We start from the raw sequence: 10,059 nt of genomic DNA, 5'->3' as shown, positions 1-10,059 counted from the left end.
ATTTTTAGCCAATTTTCGTCCAATTTCCCAACTGCCATTTCTGGCTAAAATTCTAGAAAGAATTATTTATAATCAATTGTTTGATCACCTTAACTCCAATAATTTATTTGAGCTCTACCAATCTGGCTTTAGGCGTTATCATGGTGTTGAAACGGCAGTCCTTGTCCTCCTTGACCATGAGATATTGCTGTTGCGGCTTGAACATCTTGTTATTCTTAAAGGGGCTGTCCTTAACTGGTTCAGGTCTTATTTAACTGGTAGACACTTTTCAGTTACTTAAAATTCCTCTCTTTCGTCTACTGCTCCTCTTAAATATGGTGTTCCTCAGGGATCCATTTTAGGTCCTGTTTTATTCTCTATATACCTTCATCCCATTGGAGCTATTTTTTGGAAATTTAACATTTCTTTTCACTACTATGCTGCTGATACTCAGGTTTATATTCCTGTCTGCAACTCTGCAACAAAACAACTCCACAACTGTCTTTCTGAACTAAGATCCTGGATGGCTAATAATTTTCTTGATCTGAATCAAAATAAAATGGAGGTGTTTATAGTGGGTCCATCAGCTAAAGCCCAAATTGGTCTTGGACTTCTCTGCTCTTTCTCTGTCTTTTCCAAACCTCAAGACCACAATCTTGGTGTTACCTTTGATAGTAACCTCTCTTTTAAGAAACAAGTAAATTCTGTAGTCAAGAGTTGCTTTTTCCAACTTCGTCTATTAGGTAAGATAAAGCCTTTTTTATCTTCTAGGGATCTTGAGAAAGCTACTAATGCTTTTATTTTTACCCACCTCGATTACTGCAACTTGCTGTATTCTAGGATTAACAATAGTGATGAGCATGCATGCTCGGCGGAACATGTGTTCGGCTCGAGCATCGCTATGCTCAGAACATGGCGCTACTCGGACGAGCACCACATGTTCTTGCGTGCCATGCTCGAGTCTCCGCCCCGCACATTTCGCGGGTTGGAGACAGCCAATCAAGGGGCAGGTAAGTACTGTCCTCACTGTAATGCCAGTAGCCATGTCAGGTGCTGGCATTACAGTGATTGGCTGGCCGGAACACGTCATCGGGTGCTATATATGCAGGCACTGTCATATAATGTATTAGAGCGTCAGCTCACCTGCAGGCACTGGCATATAATGTTTTAGAGCGTCATTTTTCCTGTAAAATTGATTTTGTTTGGGGTGTTTTGGGCGTGTTTTTGTCAGTCTGTAAATGTGGCGTACAACTCGGACAAACTGGTTCCCAGAAGCGACTTGGGAGTCCAAGATGCATCCAGACATCGTCCCCATGCTGTTGCCGGTCCATTTGGGTAGTGTTTCTGTCACTTTCTGACCTTTTCCTATGGACCAGGCACCCTCTCCTCTTCAGAGCAGGGGGTGCCTGATTGTCTTCCATTGACTTACATTATACTCGCTGCTCGGTAGAGCACACAAACATTGCGATGTGTTCGGACGGAACACCCGAACACTTTGGTGCTCGCTCATCACAAATGAACAAATTTCTGATACAAAGGTTACAGTTGGTCCAAAATGCTGTCGCTCGCTTTCTGGTTGGGGCAAGAAAGTATGACTCTGTTTCTCCTATTTTAGCTTCTTTACACTGGCTGCCTGTCAGTTTTCGAATTGATTTTAAAATCTTGTTGCTAGTTTTTAAATCTTTACATGGGCTTGCTCCTGCCTATTATTCTGAATTGTGTGCTTACATCAGCCATCCAGAGTGCTTAGATCTTCTGGTCAGTTGTCTCTTGTTGTCCCTCATATCAAGTGTAAAACTAAAGGGACAGACAGGGCTTTTACAACTGCTGCCCCTCGCCTGTGGAACTCTGTACCTCATCACATAAAGGAGTCGTCTACAATTAAACGGTTCAAAACAAGATTAAAGACTCATTTCTATTCACTTGCATGACCTTCAGTAATACTGATTGTTTCGTCTTTGTGATTATATAACTTTATTTCTATTTATTATGTATTATCTTATTTTATGTTCATATTTTATTTCTATTTATGTTTTTATGTTAAATGTTTTGTTTTTCTTTTATTCTATTATTGTAAAGCACTTTGGCCATAGCATTACTATGTTGTTTTAAAAGTGCTATATGAAAATAAATTGGCATTGACATGACATTGACATATAGGGCTACCTCTATATATAATCTTTATTTGGATCTTGATCTTTGTTTGTCCGCGAATGAATTAGAAGAAGAAGCACTAGATGGCAGTAGAGAGACAGCTAAAACATAGGCATAGCATTAAGAATCTCCTCCAGGCTTATACCACTTAAGACTGTAGTACTCCAGTCACACCTCAAAACACAGACATTCAAACTAAACAAATTGTTGTGCTTTAAATTAACTAAAGAGATCTTCATTTAGATCTTGATCTTTGTTTGTCTGCGAATTCCACGCATGCGTAGACCACCTTCCAGTTTAGTACATTGTTGTTACTCACGGATGTCAACAATGTGCCGGAATAACGAAAGGGGTGGTGAACAGTGTTACGCTGGTTAGCTCCTGAGGCCTGGTTAGAGAATGAGATTGCTGAAGATAAAATGTACATGCCTACGTAACATATGAATGAAAGAAAGACAGTGGGTAAAATGAATGACAACGCAACAGCACATTCCGGAAATTATTATTGTTACGTTGTAGCCGGCGAGTGCTACGCGTCTTATAGCTGTACCGTGGCTTGCTCAAATGTCAGTGAAGTGATCCCTATTTATGCTTTAAAGAACCTGGATACCTATGTGTCCCCCTTTTATAACCATTTCTCCGTGTATATTGCCTTACTCTTTGGATTGCCACAAAGCAACCTGCGAGATTGGAGAAAGGTTGAGAAGAAATCGTGAGAGGAAACGACAGCGTCGTGAAAACGAGACAGACTGTGAATGGACAGAAGCAGAAATGCTGCTACACCACCACATAATTACGGTTCGGACAGTGATTCTGAGTAGGCTGTTCCTATCCAATTAATATCCAAGGGTTTTCTTTTGTAATTTTGTTTCCCTTGTAAAAAATCATAATGCGGTGCGACGAAGGGCCCAGTTCACGACTGGCAGCCACGTTTAAACAGGGAGCACTTCACAGACAACTTTAACACGCACAACGTAGTTAGGCGAACATGGTTAGCATACAATAAAACTACAAGGAAGAGTCCTGATTCTTTTTCCCTCTCCTCTGTACACGTCAGACTCTAAATGAAACATTATGTAATGTCACTTGCAGAAATTCTCTGATGACTCCGTACTACTGGGGTTGATTGACAAGGGAGACAGAATATACTACTCATGTGGAGAACTTTGTTTCTTAGAGTGGAAAGAATTTCTTGAAATTTAACATCATCAAAACCAAGGAACTGGTCATTAACCAAATGGCTACCATGTCCGATCTTTGTTTTTCAGTGAGTGGATGCCCTGCTGCAAGTACTTGGGGGTCCACATCAAGGACCGGCTGGACTGGTCTCGTAACACAGAGGAACAGTATAAGAAAGGGAAGAGCAGACTTTTGTTTAATCAGGAGACGTCACAGTTATGGGATGTACTCTTGACTTGTTGGAGAAGAAAATGAAGACAAAACTGAGTATCGTTAATGACCAATGCTGTACATCTTCTCTATAGCATTGATGACTTTAACCTTTTCAACTCAGCCTCATATTTGTCTGTTTGATTTAATTGGCTAGAACTTTAGCACACTTCACTCAATATTCATGTTCTACCCTTCAAAAGAAAGGTCAGACATTTATGTCAGAATTGTTATGCATGGAGAAATAGTAATTTTGTGCATATATGTTGCTGCAGAATAAGTTGCAAAATTCAGTAACATTTTTACAAAAAAAAAAAACCCACTTTGAAGGTTATTTATATTTCCAGAGTTGTTGGAAAAAGGTTCCCAAACATTATAAATGTGTCAGAAACACCCAGAAAAAAATATCTACAATTAATATGTCTAATTTTACCCTTTTGAAACAGTACAAAGAATAGAATTCTTTTTATCCATTTTTACTGTTTTCAAATAAATATCCATAGCTAAATATACATTATTGAAGAGTCACGACCATCATTCTGAAGGGCAGATCTTTCTCTGTCAGAATATAAGCTTTTGTTAAAAAATGATACTGTCTATCCAAATTACAACAGCAATAGTTGCAAGATTCAAAAATGTCTTTATTAAAAAAAATTCAGAAACATAGGAAATGAAAAAAATAGAAAGTGAAATATGATGTCATGTGAAAGCTGAAACACTTCTCTCATTTAGTAGATAATAGTCTGTCTGTCAAATTGTACACAATTGAATTAGGGCGTACAAGAAAGCCTTGGGGCGAAGGCTGTGGCAGGTGTTGCTATGGTACTGCAATTTGGCCATCTTTGAGGGAAGCAAGCAAAATATTACAATGTAGTATCAGAACGTGTGATATATAGCAAGAAATGCTGTACTTTAATTATAACATGAGGAACTGAATGATTTAAAACAAAAACACATTATTGTTTGGTCCCACTGGTGGCTCCAAAGCAATGGGTCTGAATTTAGAGGGTAAGCCAATGAAGTTCCTTCATACCTATGAAAATATGTCTGCGTAATGCCACAATGTGAGTGTGACTGGCTAGTAAAAATGTTTTTTTCTTTGCAATTATTCTGGTATGTATTTGACAGGGGTTTGTTATTTTTTATAATATAATAATAATAATAATAATAATAATAATAATAATAATAATAATAATAATAATGGCAGTAAAAACCTCAGACAAGTAGGTGCAAATCAGAACTGCACAATGTTCAGGAGGAATTTTAAACAATTCATCCTTACAGAACTGTTTTAGCTTAGCCATAGTCTTGGGATGTCTGGTGTGAAGGCTTGCTTGATTTAATTCCATGGAATCTGCACTGGGTTACGGTCTGGGCTCCAAAATGAGGATTTTCATTTTCTGAAGCCATTCTGTAGTAGATTTACTTAAGATATTTAGGGTTATTGTTTTGCTACATCATCCATCTTCTGCTGAACTTCAGTTGCTTGACAGTCATCCTGACATTATCCTGCAGGGTACCTTGATTTTCTCCTCAGTGATGGTGAGGTGTTCAGGCCCGAGTCAGTGAAGCAGCCTCAAATCATGATGCTCCCTTCATAGTACTTCACCATTGGGATGTCTCTATGTTGGTATGCTGTGCCCTTTTCATGCCATATGTATGGCTGCATATTCTTCCTGAACAATTCAAAGCAGCACTCCTGGGTTCAGATTCCAGGCCAGGCATTGCCCACTTAGAGTTAGGCTACTTGGTGAATTTACAGCGGGGAAAATAAATATTGAACGTGTCAACGTTTTTTTCAGTAAATATGTTTCTAATGGGGCTATTGCCATGAAATTTTTACCAGATGTTGGTAACAGCCCAAGTAATTCACACATACAAAGAAATCAAAACAAATAAGTCCATAAATTAAGTTATGTGTAATAAAGTGGAATGATAGAGAATAAGTATTAACACACTTACAGAAATGTATTTAATACTTAGTATTGGGTCATTCTAGCAGCTTTATTTTCGTTCTCTGAAACCAGTTGAGAGTTTCCTTGGCTGTGTGTTTGGGATCAGTGTCTTGCTGAAATGTCCACCCTCCTTTCATCTTCAGCATCCTGGTAGATGGCACCAGATTCTTATCAAGAATGTCCCGGTACATTTCTCCATTTATCCTTCCTTCAATTATACTGTATGTTGTTGGTATGGCGTTTTGGGGGTGATGTGCAGTGCCATTTCTCCTCCAAACATGGTGTATGCAATGACATCCTAAGAGTTCAATTTTGGTCTCATCTGATCAGACTATATTCTCCCAGTATTTTATTGGCTTGTCCACATGTTGCGCAGCAAACTTTAAACAAGCTTCAACGTGCTGTTTCTTCAGTAGTGGAGTCTTGCAAGATGAGCGTGCACAGAGGCCATGACAGTTGAGTGCATTACTTATTGTTTTCTTTGAAACAACTGTACCTGCTAATTCCAGGTCTTTCTGAAGCTCTCTGTGAATGGTCCTTGGCTCTTAGACAACTCTTCTGATTATTCTTTTGACTCCTTTCTCAGAAATCTTGTGAGGAGCACCTGGTCATGGCCGGTTTATGGAGAAATTATGTTCTTTCCACTTCCAGATTACGGCCCCAACGGTGCTCAATGGAACATTCAGAAGTTTAGAAATATGTCTGTCACCAATGCCATCAGTATGTTTTGCAATAATAAGGTTGTGAAGATCATGAGAGAACTCTTTGCTTTTACCCATCATGAGATGCTTCTTGTGTGACACCTCGGTAATGAGAAACCTTTTTATAGGCCATCAATTAGGACTAAACCAGCTGATATTAATTTGCACTGATAGGAGGCTATCAGGATTGCTTTCTAAATACTGACAGATTTCAGTTGGTTTCTTGGCTTTCCATGCCTTTTTGCACCTCCTTTTCTTCATGTGTTCAATACTTTTTCCATGTCATTCCACTTTATTACGCATAACTTACTTTATAGACTTGTTTTCTTTGTATGTGTGAATTACTTGGGTTGTTACTGACCTTCCATGTCAATAGCCCCATTGGAAATATATTTTCTTAGAAAAATGTTGACGTATTCAAAACTTCTTTTCCCTGCTGTATCTCTGTACCTAATTCCAGGCTAAATAGTCCCTGGCTACTTCATCCATTCACACCCCTTTCTGGCAGAGGGCATCCTGACAAGTTCTGCAGTTCTCAGTTGAGCTCAAGGTGCTGGTGTCACTTGGTCACTTGTCCTTCACCATAGACACTGGAATGCTTCTGGCCAAATGCATGGCTTAAAGGAGACTGGTGTCTCCTCAAGGTTTACATTTATCCTGGTTTTGCCAGGGTTTAGCAGCACTGGCATTGGGAAAGACTCCTGTTCAGGGTATTAACCAGTACATCTTCTCTTCACATATGAGGTTATCCAATGCTCATCGTGTCAGCCTATTTGCATTTTACCACTGGCATACCATTTGCCAGAAGTGCATCCAATTATTTTATATCCAGAATGTTTATGGAAATGTAAAACTGCTCTGAATTATGGTTACAAGTTGTGTAATTTGACATACCCTGAGATTTCTAGATGTGACATATTCAGGTGATGACATCAGCAACTCCGTGGTTACATCTGTCCAACAACTCCCACTGACTAGAACTTGTGTATTATGACATCAGCTTTACTGAAAAAAGTGACTTCTACATTGTAAAGAGACTCTAAAGGTAAGCACGCAGGCCCAGTCCTAGGGCTCATCCTACCATTAGATAATATTTAGTGTTAAGTGTGCTACCTCCTTGCACGAAATCTTGGTAGCCACATTCAGGGAGTACAAAATGTGTCTACCCTCCAAATATTGGAAAGCAGAAATGATCCTAACCCAACTACTCCCACTGAAGCACTTAATGAGAAATTAAATATCAGTATTATGATTTGTTACAAGAAAACCACTTCTCAGACAAAATTAAAATCACTTAAAAAAAGAATTTTAATATTAAGTAATAGAACATAGTAGAATGCATCAATATGAATACAATATGTACAGAACAGAACAGAACATGTCTTCAGAAGACAATCCAGCTCAACTGTGCACTGCCACATGCAGCAGTCAAGTACTGGGGAAGGAATCCACTATTTACATTAGCTTTTTTAAAAAGACAACTCAAGCTTTAACATGGAGGATTAAAACCTTGTAAAAGATTTTTTTGCAAAGAAACAAAGATGGCAGACCTGGGTATACCACAAAAGTACTGCAAGAAAGGAAAAAAAAAGGGAAAACAGAACAAGCCTTTAGAATGTGGTATAATCTTCAAGTCAACCACTTGAAAAAACGCTTTAGCTTATTTGACTCAAAAGTGAAATCACTGGCACAGGCTCCTTAATTTAATCCTGATAATAAGCACACTTTTGCATCTGAGATGAATAAATAAAAATTACTAGAATGGTCTCCATAAAACTGCCTTGAGATCTCAATGAAGCGAGAAGCAGTCTGCCTCACAACTGTGATTTTCTGGTACAAGTACTGAAACATACTGCTTCTTTAAACCCATTCTTTAAGGGGTCAATATGCCATGGACACTATGCTCCACAAGTGCTTTATGTTTACACAATCCTTTTTAGTATTAATCAAGGTGAAACAACGGAACACTACTGGCTTCCCATTAGCTGGACATGATGGGCATGTTCTCTGATCAAAAGAGAGAAATGTTTAACTGGGGGACGTGCATCTCACCTTGCATTTTTCAGATGGTAACCATGCTAATCATACAGTAACCCATCTGCACACACAAAACAGTCATCAGAGTAGAGGCAGGAACCCGATACAATAATTTTGGTATTCATTTTATTTACATGTACTGTAAGCTGTATCTAAAAAAGATACAATAACCACCATTTTTGGTTAACTTACTCAAGAGCTGCAGCCAAGCATTAAAAATAAAAACAAATCTGATACTGTATAGATTGTGCACAAGTACGTTTACAATGACTTGTAAAACACAAATGCTATGAACTGCTTTTTCAATAACATAAGCATTTAGGCCTAACAGATAATCTGCACTGCTGGCAATGTGAGATGGTCCCAGGCCAATAGCTCTATAACAGAAATATGTAAACTGAAAATACTGCAAGGAGTTTTGAGAAATAAGGTAACCAAAACAACTGCTCAAAAACTATGGTCTGCCAGAAGTTTGATTTCAGTAAAATGTCCATATATGTTGGTACCTACAGCAAATCTTATTCTTATCAACAACAGCCAAGACAGACATCTTGGTGTTTTTCTGAAATTTCCATGAACAATAAAAAACCAGACTATGTTCACCAAATAAAGGAATTCAAATTACCGTTTGTCTAACATGCAGCCTTAAACCAAATAAACTGGAAAAAATATTTCAAGGAAGATTCTGAAATTCACCTTCTCTAAAACAGCATATAAGTTATAAAATGAGATGGCACAGATCTCAAAATGTGCTTATAGGTTTGTTATTCACATTACACGCAATACCCTCCATACACCTTCTAAAAAGTGATGTAAAAGTATATTATGCTTAAATGAGAACTTATTTTATGGAAGAAAAAAAAGAACACCGTGTGTACGACCTGGTAAACCTGAGATATCTGAATCATGATTAAAAAAACTAAAATCAGAATGAACTCTTAATCAAACTGAATTCACACATTAAATGTCAGCTTAATGTTAAGCGCTTTGAGTAGTGAGAAATGCACTACACAAATGTAAAGAATTATTATTAATAATGTGAAAAAACAAAAATAACTGAAGTTACATCAATTTCAATCCCCTCCAAGTACAAAAATGCACAAGTAAATCAAGACTTGTTCTGCCACCCTGAATTGCATTAACCTTGACCCCAATAAACCTTTCTGAAATTATGCTCAATGTAACACATTTTAAAATAAATAAAATGAATTAATTTATGTATTTTCAACAAAAGCAGCAGATTATTTTCGATTTTCTTTTTGACATCTGAGGAATGGTGTCTCATATCAAAACGTACTATGGAATTTTAATTTGCCTTTTACAAAACATAAATATTTCTGTGAACAGTAAGATCTACAAAGAAATATAGAAACTCTTACAATATAAAACTCATTATAAAACTATGCTTTTGAAAACAAATAATAATCAACTAGAGTATATAAAATTCCAACACATATACAACAGTCTGAAAATTGGGATAAACTCCCAAACCTGAACAGATAAAGCAATATAATATTTGATAGTTAAATTAACAAAAAGAAAATTTCTACAAAACTTAAAAAAATAGCTATAAAATTATTTACTTATGCTTCATTCCTTATTGAAAACATCTGAGCTATGCCAGGGTCAATGTGTGTGATATAAACGTATAAACTGGCCAAGTCTCTCCCACTCCCCACCCCCAAGTTCATAAATACATTTCAGTGAATATTGCCCTTTACACTTAACTACAATAAGCCACTAAAAGCAATGCATTTTGGCATCTTAGACATTTGGTATGTACTGTGTGTATGTGCACATTATACACACAGACACACACATTTATAGATAGATAGATAGATAGA

Source organism: Polypterus senegalus, chromosome 14 (genome assembly GCF_016835505.1).
Source record: "Polypterus senegalus isolate Bchr_013 chromosome 14, ASM1683550v1, whole genome shotgun sequence".
Lineage (NCBI taxonomy): Eukaryota > Metazoa > Chordata > Cladistia > Polypteriformes > Polypteridae > Polypterus > Polypterus senegalus.
The sequence above is the reverse complement of the archived record's forward strand: the minus strand, read 5'-3'. Positions refer to the sequence as shown.